The following is a 15,091-nucleotide window of genomic DNA, read 5'->3' as shown; positions in this document are numbered from 1 at the left end:
CCCAAAGGGACACACCTGCACCCAGAGCCACCCTACAGGGCCAGAATGGGGAAGGATATGCCCGTAGGGGAACAACACAGAACAAAATCGACAAGTACACGATGAGCACCCCAGCAAACCTCCCAGGACCAACAAACAGGGTGGAAGAGGAGGCAACGTGTCAGGGTGCGGGCCAAATGCTGTCACTCACTGACGACATGGCAGCAATCAGTGACTCTAGAACCTCGGTTGAGACAAAAATAGATGGGCTGGCATCTGAGGTGTCCTTTTTGAGACAAGACTTAAGGGACCTAACTACCAGGGTTGGGGAAACAGAACAGCGAATATCTGACACCGAAGACACCGTTAAAAACCTGGGTAGCCGCCTCAAACAAATGGAGCCGAAAATCACTGCGCTGGAAAATAGAGCCGAAGACAGTGAGGGTAGGTCCCGCCGAAACAACCTCTGCATACTCTGCCTCCCCGAAAAAGAGGAGGGGCCCTCCATGCAACTCTTCCTGGAAGACTGGCTAACAGACTTGATGGCTCCCAAGAAACCCTCCAAATTTTTCTCAATAGAAAGAGCACACAGGGTTCCGGCGGGCAGACCAGTCCCGGGCCCCCCCGGCCCCACGAACAGTGATCGCAAAACTTCTGAACTATAGGGATTGGGATACACTACTACATATGGCGAGGGCGACCGGCCCAATCACTTAAAACGGCAACCGGATTGGGTTCTTCCCCGATTACACGAGGGAGGTCCAGAAGTCGCGACAATCCTACGACTCTATCAAAAAGTCACCCCAGGGCATCATATACACACTCTTCTTCCCGGCAACCTTCAAAGTGTACCACAACGGCAAGGTTCACGTGTTTTACAACCCCCGCAATGCCTGGGAGTGGTTGGAAACACAGATCCTCTCTACCCCAGGCCCGGACAGACCGAGCGGAAACGCACCTCGCAAGGACGATGGAGGCAATGACCACCCCCCTGGGCATACCACCCCAACACGCGGGGAAGCAGGGAAACCCGGTCCTCCGGTCGACATGGGACCCACCTGAAACCAGGCACATACTGGACCGACAAAAGAAGCAGTATGAGACCTCCAAATCCAGCATCCCCGTAGGGGATACACCCAATAGCGCCACCCCTCCCCCCCCCGGGTGGGGGCGCTTTCACTGTTATTTTAATTTACGTTCCGTGGTAATTCCAAGCCACACGAGTTGGGGTAAGGGGTCCTCCTGACCCTTCCCGAGTTGGGTTTTGTCCCTTCAATAGTTTGAATGGTTAGGGGAACAGGTGCTTCTGGTTTGGGGGAAGTGCAGGGTGGGGGGAGTTCGGGGATTTCAGGGGGGAAGTGGAAAGGCCTGCCTAATGTCACAAGTAACAGCAACAAAGGTCAGTGAAATAAACGACCAGAGAAATCCTTGCACGGGAAATGGGAGGGACCGAAACATTCCCCCCAATAGCCTGCACATACACATCCATACAGGCACGGCCTACGGTTCACAGGTTGGGGTTTTAGAGTTTGCACAAGGAGTACACAAGATCGATCACACGGCGAGAACAGCAGACGGGCTCAGGGGTCCGCCGCACCTCACGACGGCCGACAGGATGGGAACACGGGAATCCATCACATCCTCAAACACAACCCGAAACCAAGATTCACGCGGACGCAACGCAACTGAGACAAATATCCCTGCTGACCTGGAACGTGAACGGCTTGGGGTCAGGTATAAAGTGTAAACTGGTACTCCAATATCTCAACCGCCACTCCCCAGACATTGCATTCATAACAGAAACCCACCTGATTGGTACCAACAGCGGGCTCTTTAGGAAATCTAATTACCCACACACACATACCTTTCTGGGTTTTCCAGAGGTTCTAGGGGAGTCATGATCCTTTTACTCAAAAGAATTCCATTCAAGACAAGAAAGGTCAAAACGGACACTCGGGGCAGGTTTGTGATGGTATTAGGGGAATTGCGGGGAGAGACCTGGGGCCTCATAGCAGTGTATGCACCTCCCACACTCATGGCGAAACTCATTGCCGAGCTCCAAGACATAATGCTGGAAGAACGAGCGGACTCATGGGCAATAGGGGGGGACTTTAATGAAGTCATGGAGCTAGCTCGGGACAGAACACATATGGGCAATAGGGCGGTGGACACCCCGACCAAGCTCCGCACTTTTGCCAAAGCAATGGGGCTATCCGATACGTGGAGGGTAACCCACCCAACAGACCGGGGCTACTCGTTCTACTCCAACGCACATCGGTCCCTATCCAGACTCTATTACATCCTCACTACTAAAAACATGGCCCACCGACTATCATCCGCAGAATTCCTGGCAAGAGGGATTTCCGATCACTCCCCCCTGTTGGTTAAAGGGTCTAACACCAAAACAGGAACCCACCTGGCGCCTGAACGCCTATTTTTTAGGGATACCCGAAATACTGGAGGGGCTCTCGAATAAAACGTCAGAATACTTTGATCTAAATGAGGAAGCAGTGGACTGCCCAATAATAAGGTGGGAGGCATATAAGACAGTTATAAGGGGGGAAGCAATATCCTTGGTGGCGGCTCACCGCAAACAGCACAACAAGGCAATCCCCAAAGCAGAGGCCCAAGTAACCAGGCGGGAGGAGCAATTACTCGAGGAGGGAACCCAGGAGGCGCATGATGCCTAAGTGACAGCCCAAGCAATTTTGAAAGACAGGGCCCTAGATAATGCCCGAACTGCCCAGTGGCTGGTGCGGAGTCAGATTTACGAGAGGGGGGACAAAGCTATCAAGACACTAGCCTGGCTAGAGCGAAGGGAGCAGAGAAAAGGAAAAGTTCGGGCCATCCGAACCCAGGAAGGGGATATGTTAATGGGGGATGCTGAAATCGCGGGGGCCTTTGCAAACTACTACAGCGAACTATACTCTCCACCAATACAAGAACCCCCAACAAACACCCCAAACTTCTTAGACTTGATCACGATCCCCCGCCTTTCTGAACCACAGATAGAAAAGCTAGACACAATCATCACTGAAGACGAGTTAGGGGAAGCCCTTTCACAACTACAGACGGTGAAGACCCCTGACCCCAACAGATTCCCATTGGAACTGTGGAAAAGACTGAGCTGAACGACAATGAAGCACATGCATAGCAGGGAACAGGGCATCCTCCCCCCTGGACCTCCGCAAAACGACAATAGTGGTGATCCCCAAAGCAGGGAAACCCCCAGAGCAATGTGCCTCGTACAGGCCTATTTCTTTAATAAATGGAGAGGCCAAAATATTAGCTACAGTCTTCGCAAATAGACTGCTTGGGGTGATCGGGTCTTTAATTCACGCAGAATAGTGTGGATTTATGCCTGGCAAGTCCACACAAATGAACCTCCACAGGGTTCAGATCCCCTCGACCGGGCAGACGAGATCCCATCCCCGCTGGCCCTCCTCGCGGTTGATTTTGAGAATGCCTTCGATTCAGTGGGGTGGGATGCCCTGTGGGCCATAATGGAACGCATGAACTTCGGACAACATTTCATGTCATGGGTGTCAAGCTCCTTTACTCCCTCCCTGAGGTTTCCGTAAGAGTTAACAGAAAACATCTGCCACATTCCCGCTGAGTAGGGGAACTAGGCAGGGATGACCCTTCTCTCCCCTATTGTTTCTCCTCGCCATCGAACCTCTGGCAATCCGGCTAAGAACTGATACACAATGGGCAGGATTTGCCTGGCCAAGGGGAGGGGAGGAACGTGTTTCGCTGTACGCAGATGATCTCCTGTTATATCTGAGCAATCCAATAATCTCCTGCCCGATCGTGACCAGAACCCTGGAGGAATACCAACACTTCATGGGACTCAGGGTCAACACGCAGAAAACAATTTACTTCCCGGTACAAGGGGGGGGGGTGAAGCAATCCCAGAACCCTGCCCATACTCTGTTTCGGTACTGGGCTTCACTTACTTAGGCATACTGATTAACAGGACACAGGAGGACTTCCTCAAACTGAACCTGCACCCGATAATGCAAAAATTTGAGAACGATGTCGCCCACTGGCACTCCCTCCCACTTTCACTACTCGGGAGGGCGGCACTATTTAAGATGCTGGCAATCCCGAGATTCCTGTACGTCCTCCAAAACTCCCCACTCCCCATCCCGGCCACAACATTTGCAGACATCAACAGGACCCTCCATACACTACTCTGGGGAGGGAAACAGCCGCGCATTGGTTTAAAAACGCTTTACCGCTCGGTGTGGGGAGGGGGCATCGGACTGGCCAACATTTGCACATACTATTGGGCTGCAGAGGCTGGGGTGGCAAATGAATGGCTACACGGGGACCCACTGCTCCCACGTATCCGGGTGGAGGCGGGGGACACCGGCTCTTCCTCCCCCTGCATATACTATACGATAACCAAAAGAATTTAAGAGCAGCACCGAGTGGGTCCCGCCATATCCATCGAGTCTGGAGGGAAATACATAGATACATCGGCTGGAAAGGCAGACCAACCTTGATCCAACCCCTCTGATGCAATACACACCTCCCCGAAATCCCAAAAATGGGCCACTTTGAAACCTGGGAGAGAAAGGGGATATCCCCACTGGCAGACATCGTCCAGGAGGGGCGACTGATAGACTTTGAAACTCTGCAAACGAAACACGGACTGTCACCCATGGACCGCTTTAGATACCTCCAACTCACGCACGCCATTAACACCCAATTCCCAAACCTGGCCAACATACCCACCTGCTCTCCCTTGGAAACAAATATACTCCCACACCGTATCCCTCTCAAGGTAACCTCCACCCTCTATCATGCAATGAAATCCTTTGGAACGGGGGACCTCGCCAACCTCAGGGGTAAATGGGAACAAGACCTGGGGCCAGTGGAGACGGAAGAGTGGATGGAGGCCCTGATGTCCCCAAGGGAATTAGGTATTGACGCCAAACTCAGCTGCAAATCCTACACAGGTCCTACTACTCCATAACGCACATGGCCAGTTGGGGGGAAGAGGTTGATAGAGAATGTCGCCGATGCAAAATGGCGGATGGCACCTTCTACCACATGATATGGGAACGTGGGGTGCTGCAGGAGTTTTGGACAGCATGCTTACTCCGCCTCTCCAGAATACTGGACACCACAATCCCAAGGGACCCCAAACTTATCCTGCTGGGTATAGGAGGCGAAACCGACCTCAACAAACACGAAAGAACATTTCTGGGGGTGGCATTTGGAGCGGGAAAGAGACTAACGGCAGCCACCTGGGGCTCGGGAGACCAGATGAACATAGACAGATGGTCCAGTGAAATGGACAGATGCGCCTTCCTGGAAAAGCGAATTTATAATGCAAGGGGGTCCCTTTGTAAGTTCCAAAAGATATGGGGGAAGTGGGAAATATAAAAACATTGAAGCCAAGAAAAAGGGTGAGCCAAGGTACCCAGTGCACCCGCCGGGTGGGCGGTGCAGACTCTCTGCTCCTGTCGTGTCATTTAACCGTCAAATGCTATGTTATGTTCTGCTATTTACCGCGCCCTCGAAGACAGGACTCCTAATGTCATTGTGTACTCATGTTGTAGTTTTTCTTTTGTTTAACAAAACCTAATAAAAAGAATACCTTGATTCGCGGATTGGCCGGGCCGATCTGCCGCTGTCGCCGAGTGGAGCGGAGACCGCTGGCTCGATGGGTGTTGTGCCGGTGTGCGAGGAGGCTGCCGAGGAGTGGAGAATGGAGGATGCCACAAGATCCCCTGCCGTGGCGTCCCTTGATGACGTTGGCGGGCTGGGCCAGGGGGCGTGGCCGGTGGTCGCGGGCGAGCCCGGCGCCGCTGTGGGGATCGCGAGTGAGGCGAGGATCGTGCAGCGCCTGGTGAATTTGGCGGATGCTGCAGCGGGCTCTGCCTCGCTTCCTCCCCCTGAGTGTAATATGGGGCTAACCGCTTCGCCCAGCGGGTCAGGTGGCAAGGGCGTTGTCCACGAAAATGCTGTAAGTACAATCTCTGACTCTCTCACGTCGCTGAGCAATCCTGTAAATGCCTCGCTGTGTGATTCTTTTGCCGCCCCTCAAAATGCTAAGAGCCCCATGTTGAAAGCGAAAGCTCAGCGTGTGAAGAGACATCTGACGATTCTCTTACGTCGGACTCCTCGATTGGTGAACGTCCGTTTCCTAAGATTAGGAGGGAAGGGGCATGCTCTAGACGCATTCCACATAAGGCACAGGGGAGAGTGGAAGGTGAGCGGCCAGCTCCTTGTGTTCACGTGCCCTCTAATGATTTATTAATAGCTCTTACATCGGCAATGTCAATTTCTCTCACACCCTTCACTAAGTTATATGAAACCTTAAATGATAACGTGAAGGATGTCACAAATTTACTAGCTCTGATGAATTCAAAACTGGTTCACCTAGAATCAATGCAGGGGAGAGATAGGCACAAACAAGAAGAGATGGCTCATCAAATTATGGCGGGCATCCTAGCAACAAATGAGGCTAAAAAGAATGATATGATTGACAAAAAGCTGTTTGCAGAGGTTGCAAAAGAAGCCTAGTCCTTATTTCATAAATCACACACAGCCATAATAAAAAAAAGATGAGCCGCGGGACGACGGTAACCTGAAAGACTTGGGAAGTAAAGCGTTAGCTGCCAATTCGAATGTCTGCGTAAACTCTTCAAAACTGGCCAAGATGCCTGATCCTCATTTACAGCCTGTCCAACCACACACGCAATCTCTCCTGCATAGTAAGTCACCAGGAAGTTCAATAACAGAAGTGATTGACATCTCGAATGAGGGGCCTAAAGAAAGCGCTGCTCTGTTGGAAATCGAGGTGCGCAAGCAAAAGCTAGTTGAGGAATCACATTCCAAAAAATGATTGCTTAGTAAAAACTCTTGATATTTCATTTAATACAGCTTTTATGCAAGCAAATAATGCATCTAATCCAGCCTTAGTGGACCCTCAAATGGCCTCCGATTCATCTCCACTTCAGAAAATTATAGAAAGGGTTTCTGACCCGCAGAACGTGGCGGTGATAACAGCGAAGTCCGCAGGTCTGTTTCCTATTTTTGAAAGCTTAGATCTAGAAGTGCAACCGACTTCAATTATGGGTTCAAAGAAAAATCATCCTCTAATGAAAAGCAAAAGAACATGCCTGCTCGAAAAAAATCACAACAAAAAGGAGCCCGAAAATTCTTACGGAATTTAAATATGTTTCAACTAGTTGACAAGGCTATTTCCACCAGTTTGAAATTAGCGGACACAATAAAGGAGACTCAGATTGTCCACCTTGAAATAGATGATCCAAAGTCTAACGCAATGGAGAGTCCGCCCAACGAAGAGGACTTGGCAATGCAAGCGGAATTAATGGATCTTTCAGTTTATGAAGACAAGATTGAACTCGATGTTGAAATGGTTAAAACTGTTGCGGAAATACGCGTCACTCAAGAAGCTGCTGTATCTGCATTAGAAACAAAATCGAGCAGCGATTGTACGATTACATCATTAGAGAAACAAAATTGCACCCTGAGTGAGTCACAGAAGGGTGAAGCTCCATTAACCTGTCCAAGACGTGTAGTGAGAGACAGACTGTGTGAGATCATTCCGCTAGTTGTAGAGGAGAAGGACGAGGGTAGAGTGCCAAGGAGTCCGGAATTCATTACACTACAAGCTAAAAGAGAAAGACAAAGGATACAAGGCCAGTTGAAAGTTCAAAATACTGACGACTCAAGCCAGTGTAACTTTTATGAGGGGTATCTTGAGAAGGAATTGGGATCAGGCGCGAAAGCAACTCTTGATGCCTAAGTAGATAAGTTCCAGAAATCGGACTTATATAAGCCCAAAATGTTGGCGCAAAATCTGAAAAAAAAGAACAGGATGCCTGCTGTACAAACGGCAGAGCCATCGTTGCTGATTAAGTTAATGTTAGAGCGACTGGAGGGCTCGGATAAACTTATTCTGAATAGAACTAATGTGCTACGACTGCTTCATCATGTACCCTGTCTAAGCTCTTTGGAGTCGAAAGATCTGAAAATTATTGAATTACCAGAGGAAATGTGCACCGATAAGGTGATTCTACATCTAAACTCTAATCTAATCGCAAATGTAATTTTGGATGCAAATGAAGAGCTGTTATCAATGGGTTTCGACACATATAAAGTGAGGGACCCGGAACGACGCGAAAAAGAAGAGACGTCAAATTAGCCACGAGAAGCCTGGCCCTGTAATAAATGCACCTCTAAACCTTTTGAAGTGGCGAGAAAGTTGGATCAAAGTGAGAAACCCTGGCGATTCTCGCCGACTGGAATGGACTAACTCGCAGTGCGCAATCGGCCGATTCGCCTTCCCAAAGTTTTGCAGCAGTTGAAGAAGCCATGAGCTTCAGAAGAAGTTCAATGGAGAAAATTAAGATTACTATAGATAACGAGAGACAAACTGAAAAATCCTCCTTGATAAAAATAAGCACTCAAAGAGAACATGTCCCCGTAGAAGACTGGAACTGGATGGCCACGACACTAAATGCAAATTTGAACAGCTAATGCCCGAATTTTAATGTGGATCAAGAATGCTCTTTTGCCTCATGGAATACGCGTGGTTTTTCACATCTCTTAAATAATAACTGGTCACACGAGTTACAATTAATCTGTTTACAGGAAACCAGGATCTGTGAATTACCAACAATCACAGACTATGAATGTGCAATCAATCCAGCCATTAAGGCAGAAAAGGGACACCCAGTAGCAGGTCTCCTGACATTGATTAAAAGGTCATCGGGATACCAGTTGCATAACTCCATGAATTGCACACCCTACATCCAAGTCTGTGAGTTACGCAAAACCGCCGCTCCATTCAAGCTCTCTGACGTGCGTGATCCATATTATCAACTTATATTGGAATCACCAACGGACTGGGTCACTTCCATTTATTGATCAGGTCACCGCAATTCTTGTTAACTTGTTGGAATCAAACAGTGGAAGTGCTTTGATAGTTTGTGGCGACTTGAATATTGATTTTTTTCAATCCTCAGTGTCCCGCCAAAGGTCATTTGTCAAAATTATGGTTAGAAGAAATGGAAGTAAGAGGACTCTCAATGCTAAATGGTCGAACGCAAGGAGACATACCGGCTAAGCCCACGCGGCAGCGGGAAGGTCAAAGTTCCATCATTGATTATATTTTTGTTTCTGACACGCTGCATGGAAAAATTAAGACCATGAAAGTTCGTACCATTAAAAATAGCGATCATAAAATGCTAGAACTACGATTTCAAGACGCACAAAGTCCGCAAATCAAAAAGTGGAAAACTAAAATCACAGTGGAAACAAATCATCTTCGCCTAAAATTGGAAGAACAAGACGTGGCTAAGATATGCAAACAATTCAAGTCAAAGTCAGACGAGATTGAATATGTGCCAATTTTATCTCAATTTAAAACCAAAAATATTGGTATGAAAAACTGGTCTTTTGTGAACAAACATAGTTTTGATCTTATGGTAAAACAACGAAAAAGAACGATGCGAGCTGAAATTCGAAAAAATAATAAAGGCCCAAAGAGTGAAATAGCAGTAAAAAACAAAGTAGTCAAACAAGCCTATAAAAATTGGATCAAAAGCCATCGATTAATATTACATCAAAACGATGCTGAAGCAATGATGAAGATCCTTATGAATAAAAACAGTGGTGAGTTTTGGCAAACTATCAACTGCATGGAAACCTCGCAAGTGGCCTTGCAAGCTTGCCCTATTCCTGAAATAGAGTGGGTAAACCACTTCACAGCCCTATACTTTAAAGATCTTGCTCCAAATATGTCAACTACCAACATAACATCATGGAATTTACATTTCATAAAGGACGATATTCGAGATGTAATCATGAGAGCAAAAAACTTGCGGGCCCCCGGCCCCGATGGGTTGTCTAACTATATGATCAAACAGTTTCCTGATCTATGGGCAGACTTGTGTTTTGATCTATTTACGAAAATCAACTTGCAAAAGCAAGTGCCAGCCTCATGGAAGACTGGGATAATCGTGCCAATATTTAAGAAAGGAAACAGAGCATCACCGGAAAATTATCGTCCGGTGGCCCTGCTCGACGTTCTGGGCAAGATTTTTGCATCCCTGTTGCAAATAAAATTGATCACTTGGGCTAAATCAGTGAAAAGAGTGGATGACAGACAGGCGGGTTTTGTGAAACTTGTAGGGTGGTCACTAAACCTGTTTGTTCTAAATCTGCTGAAAATGGAAGCTTTGAGAACTAACACGAGAGTGTATCTTGCTTTTGTTGACTTTTCTATGGCATTTGACATGATTGACCGTGAACTGTTGTGGCAAAAACTGGAACTGTGGGGCTGTCCGGTTGGCTTACTTGCAGCAATCAAAGAGCTTCACTCTAATACTTCAATTGCCGTTCGGCTGGACACATCGGGGACGTTGTCAGCTCAAATCAAGACGTGTAAAGGAGTCGAGCAAGGTTGCCCGTTAGCAGCTGCAATTTTCGGCCTGTTTATCTCTGATATTGGGGACGCAATTCATTCGGTGCGATCTTTTCCACCAAAACTCAATTCATCAAAGATAAACTGGCTGTTGTATGCTGACGACTTGGTAATTCTAGATTTAACACCGATTGGTCTTCAACGCAAACTTGAAGCTGTTCAAAAATACGTTTGCCAGAATAATTTGAAGATCAACACAACCAAGACAGAAATACTGGTGTTCGAGAATTTAAAAACAAGTCGTAACTCAAGAGACTTAAAATATGTGTGGTCTCTAAATCAAACGAAACTGCAGCTCTCAAAAAGCGTAAAATACCTCGGCATGAATCTAAATTCCAGCATTTGTGACGACCCTTGGGTGGTCGATTCAAAGCGAAAATGTGGTCAGCTGGCCTGCCAGGGCTTGGTGATACATAGAAAATATGGGCGATTTTCATTGCAACCGCTGCGTAATTTCTATGAACAAAAAGTTGTGCCGATTCTGGTTTACGGCGCGGAAAACGCCTTCGGTTGCCCGGCGACACACTGGAATTCACTAGAACATATGTTCTGGACTAAGACCTTAAACTTACCACCTGGAATTACATCAGCCTGCATACGGTATGAATTAGCTTTAATTTCACTGCACGCTAGGATATGCTGGAACCAACTAGCACTGTTTCGAAAAACTAGAGTAGAGGAAGGAATATTCCAATTCCAGATATTCCACAATGCTGCATCGGGAGGCTCAGATATTCTCTCTCAATGGATAAAAAGATGTGAAGATCTTTTAGCATTTAACAACATTAGCTTGAAAACTCTTCACACAAATCCTACGGCTGCCAAGGTGACCATATGGCGCGCTGACTGGATAAATACATGTAACGAGCGTTTAGCCGCCAATGCGATGTAAAATTCCCCTGCTGAATCAAGGGGTTACAACATCCTTCAACTGACTCGTTTCCTGAATTCGAAAACCAGAAGACTATATATGCTATTTCGGCTGAACGCAATGAAAACTAAAGAGCGTACCGGCCACTGGGTGTGTAATGTGGGACTAAATTCTATCTATTGCTTCTGTAATAAGGAGTTGGAGTCCCTTAAACACTTAGTCCTCTTTTGCTCAGCGTTGAAAGATGCAAGATCAATTCATCTGGGCCGGTGGCATTATGAAAATCAGTCTGCGTGTGCAGACGAGTGGTGGAGGAGAATGTGGAATGGACTGGATATGAAATTAATCATGCCCCTGACCACCTTCCTGGCCGTCATAGATGATAAACTAAAAGATCAATCCGGACAATTGTGGGAATGCCTGAACGAGTTTAAGTGCTTTCAAGGTTGATCATGGAAAATAAGATCTGGCAATGTGACTTTTTCGGTTTGGGCAGTGAGAAGGGAGGAGGTTTAATTGGGGGGAAAAGAAAAATGTCACTGGATTTTGTGGTTTTTACTTCTGTTGATTTTGTTTGTGTAATATTTTAAAGGTTTGATTTTAAACCAATAAAATTAAAATAAAAAAAATTATAAAAAAATAAAAAGAATAAAAATAAAATAAAAAAAACAATATGTCAGGATAGTTGAGTAGTTGGTTTCCGTTCCCCACGTTTTCAGCACAGGTCAAGGTGGCACACTCAAGCTTCGAACACACACTCTGGCTTCTCTGCCACTAGGATGCAGTTAAAAACATAGGTATCTGGAATTTTCAAATTCACAAGTTCTCGGGTTTATTGTTCACCATGGGTCTCCCTCAGTTGGGCTTGGACTCCCTTTAAACACAGGTTCAAAACTGGTCTCCCTCGATCGTGCTCGCACCACGGGTCTGCCTCAATCGGGCTCGCACCTTATAATCTTACTTTCTTTGTTTTCTTTTTGTTATCAAAATTCGAAGACTTTCGACTGTGCAATAGATTTTTCTTAAACCATTGCAGGACCACTTAGATTCACTTTGTCCATAAGTATAACTTTATTGCTTTTGTTTCTGCCACTTCTTGGCTGGGTACATCACACAGAGACCTTTGATTGAGCACATCCGCAGTGCCGGACCATTCTGTTACTTTGTCGTACCTTCTCTGATTCATATTAAAGTTAAGTTCAAACATTCATCTGCAATTGAGCTTTACTTGCGTCTTTCATCACAGGCGTTAATATTCTTCGCTCTTGTGCTCTTCATACAATGTTGCCGCTTGCAACCTTGACTTCAACACAGACTGGTCTTGCATCAGTCTCCCTAACTCTTTGGCTGAGTTGATTTCTCTGGCGCTGCTTTGATCCTGGAGCCAAGGACGGTACCACAGCGGCTGCAGCTTATCCCCGCCTCGGCCAGTCATGCAGGAGGGCCCTGGCTATCTCTGACACGCAATGCAGGATTCTTCAGTCTGGCTTCCTGGCCTTACGCTTTTTAATCTGAAGGTTTGTGGAAAGTAACGGTTTCTTGCCGAAAAGGTCAAGGGTATCCCCCTCCTTGCTCTCCCTTCTCGGTTTGCTGCCTTTCTCCCCTTGTTCAGCTGCCGTCTGGAAAACGCTGTACCTTCGTGTGCTTTGCCTCACTCAGAGTGTATTCTCGTGCTCTGCCTTTTGTCCGTGTGGGGAAGTTTAATGGGAGTCAGGTGTGAGTTGTTAACCGTAATTGCCTGACTTTGCCTGACCATAGTAGTGGGACATGTCAGTTACAATGCTCGGCTATGAGTCTGTTTTCTCCCAGAGTGGGCTGTCCGTGTGAAAGTGTTTGTGTAGGAAAGGGGGAGGGGAAATTACAGTTCCCAGGATGGAGTAAAAGTGTTATAGGGTGGAGGGATACCATGTCTCGCAATCACGTCTCCCACCCCCCGAATATCCCTCACCCAGGTGATCCTCCCGCACTGATCCACCCCCAAGGTCTAGATCCAAAGGCGTTGGCGGTGCCCTGACCAACTGAGAGAGATCCCTGTGTCTAGCGGGTGAGACACCCTTTGGTTTCTCACAGAGCTATCTAACAATATAGCAAAAATGATCAAAAATATAACTGCTATCACCAGCTTGTTTTTAGGCACATTTAGAAGTGACCAAAAAACCTTTGAGTGTAGGTCTAGGGTGATCCAAAAATATCTCCCTTGCATGGCATTGAAAGATGCTGTGTGCAATATAAAAACATTACCCAAACAGATAACATGTAAAAAGACAAAAGGGAAACATAGTTTCCCAGTACTGACAGTCTGAAGGACTAGTTAGTTTCCTAATAACAAATGAGCAAAAGGCCAGTGAGTTGAAACTGAAGGCTTCACTTCTCTGCGGAAAGTCAGGACAAAGGTGTAAAACAGAAGCAAATGTTTGGGGGTCCTTGGAATATGGAGAAAAGTTGCCTAAAGAGAAACTTTCCCAACATTCAGTACCTGCAAGATGAACCTCCCTTAGGACTACTATATAATGTTTGTATCTCCCCAGAAAATGTCGCCTCTTCCTGTTTGACTTCGTCACAGAGACCATTTGTAATTGGTTATTTATAACGTGCTTCATACCCAGGGGTTTCTAAGAGCAGACCCTGGGATCGAACCGTTGTTGCTTCGCGTCGTCTTGTTTCCAAGACGAGCATGTTGCCCCTGAGCTATCCTCCCGAGACTTTATTTATGTTCCACAGCATACCATGCAATACCAGTTGTATCCCTTACCCCATTTGACCACCTACATTGTCTGCCATCATCCATCTCATCACAACAATCTAAGGATGTTATCCACCTACTTATTTCTATCCTACTGCCCCAATGTCCCGACACCCCGCTCTCCCAAGTCCTAATACCCTCCACTTCTGAAAGCGTAGAAGCATTGATTGCCCAATGAAACCTGTGAAAAATGTCTTACCTCCCTTCACAATCTCCACCCTCTGCAGTCAAACCCTTGTATTATACAACCCCAAATATACACCTCCCCATCTTATCTCACAGAATTGTTACACATCAGGAATCACTCAATTGAATGCCACCGTGCCATCCCGGTACCATGCTCTGCTGTATGATGGCTGCCACCTCTTCTAGGAATGGCTGTCAAGAGACAGAGGGTGCAAGGACAAATTAAAGAGGTACAGTTGTAAAAAGTTGTAAAAGGACTCTAATGGAATGACTGAACTGATCTAATTTTGGGTGGCGTTCAAATTATCTAATTTCAGGTGGTGTTTTGAGGCGAGTCGCTGACCAAACTCCCAACACTTGTAGTGGGGTGTGGGTTACTAGCCATTCTGTAGGTGGTGGGGGCAAGATATACTCTCAGTTCCCTCCACCAAGTATTGTCATTTTAGCCCTGTTCACCACTAGAGCATCTTCTGCAGGTTTCTGCAGCCTTTGGCTCTCCAGATGATTTGGACTACAACTACCATCCTCTTCCACCAATGAATAGGCTGGCTGTGGCTTTCGGGAGTTGTAGTTCAAAACATCAGGGGAGACAAATGCTGCAGAATCCTAATTCAGTGGAAATGGTGCCACATTTCATAGTATAACAGGCAGAAAGCAGATACTTTGTATAATCCATCTTCACCTGCGTATGAAAAAAGACCTCTCACAAGAAATAGGTGCTATTTTTCCATTTTTTCTGTTTATCTATTAAAGTGGTGTAGAATTGGAAGGAGAAATATCTGCCTCCGTTTTATTTATTAACGTTGAGAGTAAAAAACAACCTCTCTTTGTCCTTCAAGTCTTC

General features: G+C 46.7%; 1 protein-coding gene across 2 annotated transcripts in view; it reads left to right on the top strand.

The window, feature by feature from the left end:
- Positions 1–15,091, top strand: part of ECD (ecdysoneless cell cycle regulator) — a 1,545,240-nt gene that overhangs the window by 457,516 nt on the left and 1,072,633 nt on the right. The gene's annotated exons all lie outside the window — the stretch shown is intronic.

This window comes from Ambystoma mexicanum, chromosome 8, assembly GCF_040938575.1.
Source record: "Ambystoma mexicanum isolate Mex_15411 chromosome 8, UKY_AmexF1_1, whole genome shotgun sequence".
NCBI classification, from domain to species: Eukaryota; Metazoa; Chordata; class Amphibia; order Caudata; family Ambystomatidae; genus Ambystoma; species Ambystoma mexicanum.
Note: the sequence above shows the minus strand (reverse complement) of the source record. Positions and strands in the feature narration are given on the sequence as shown.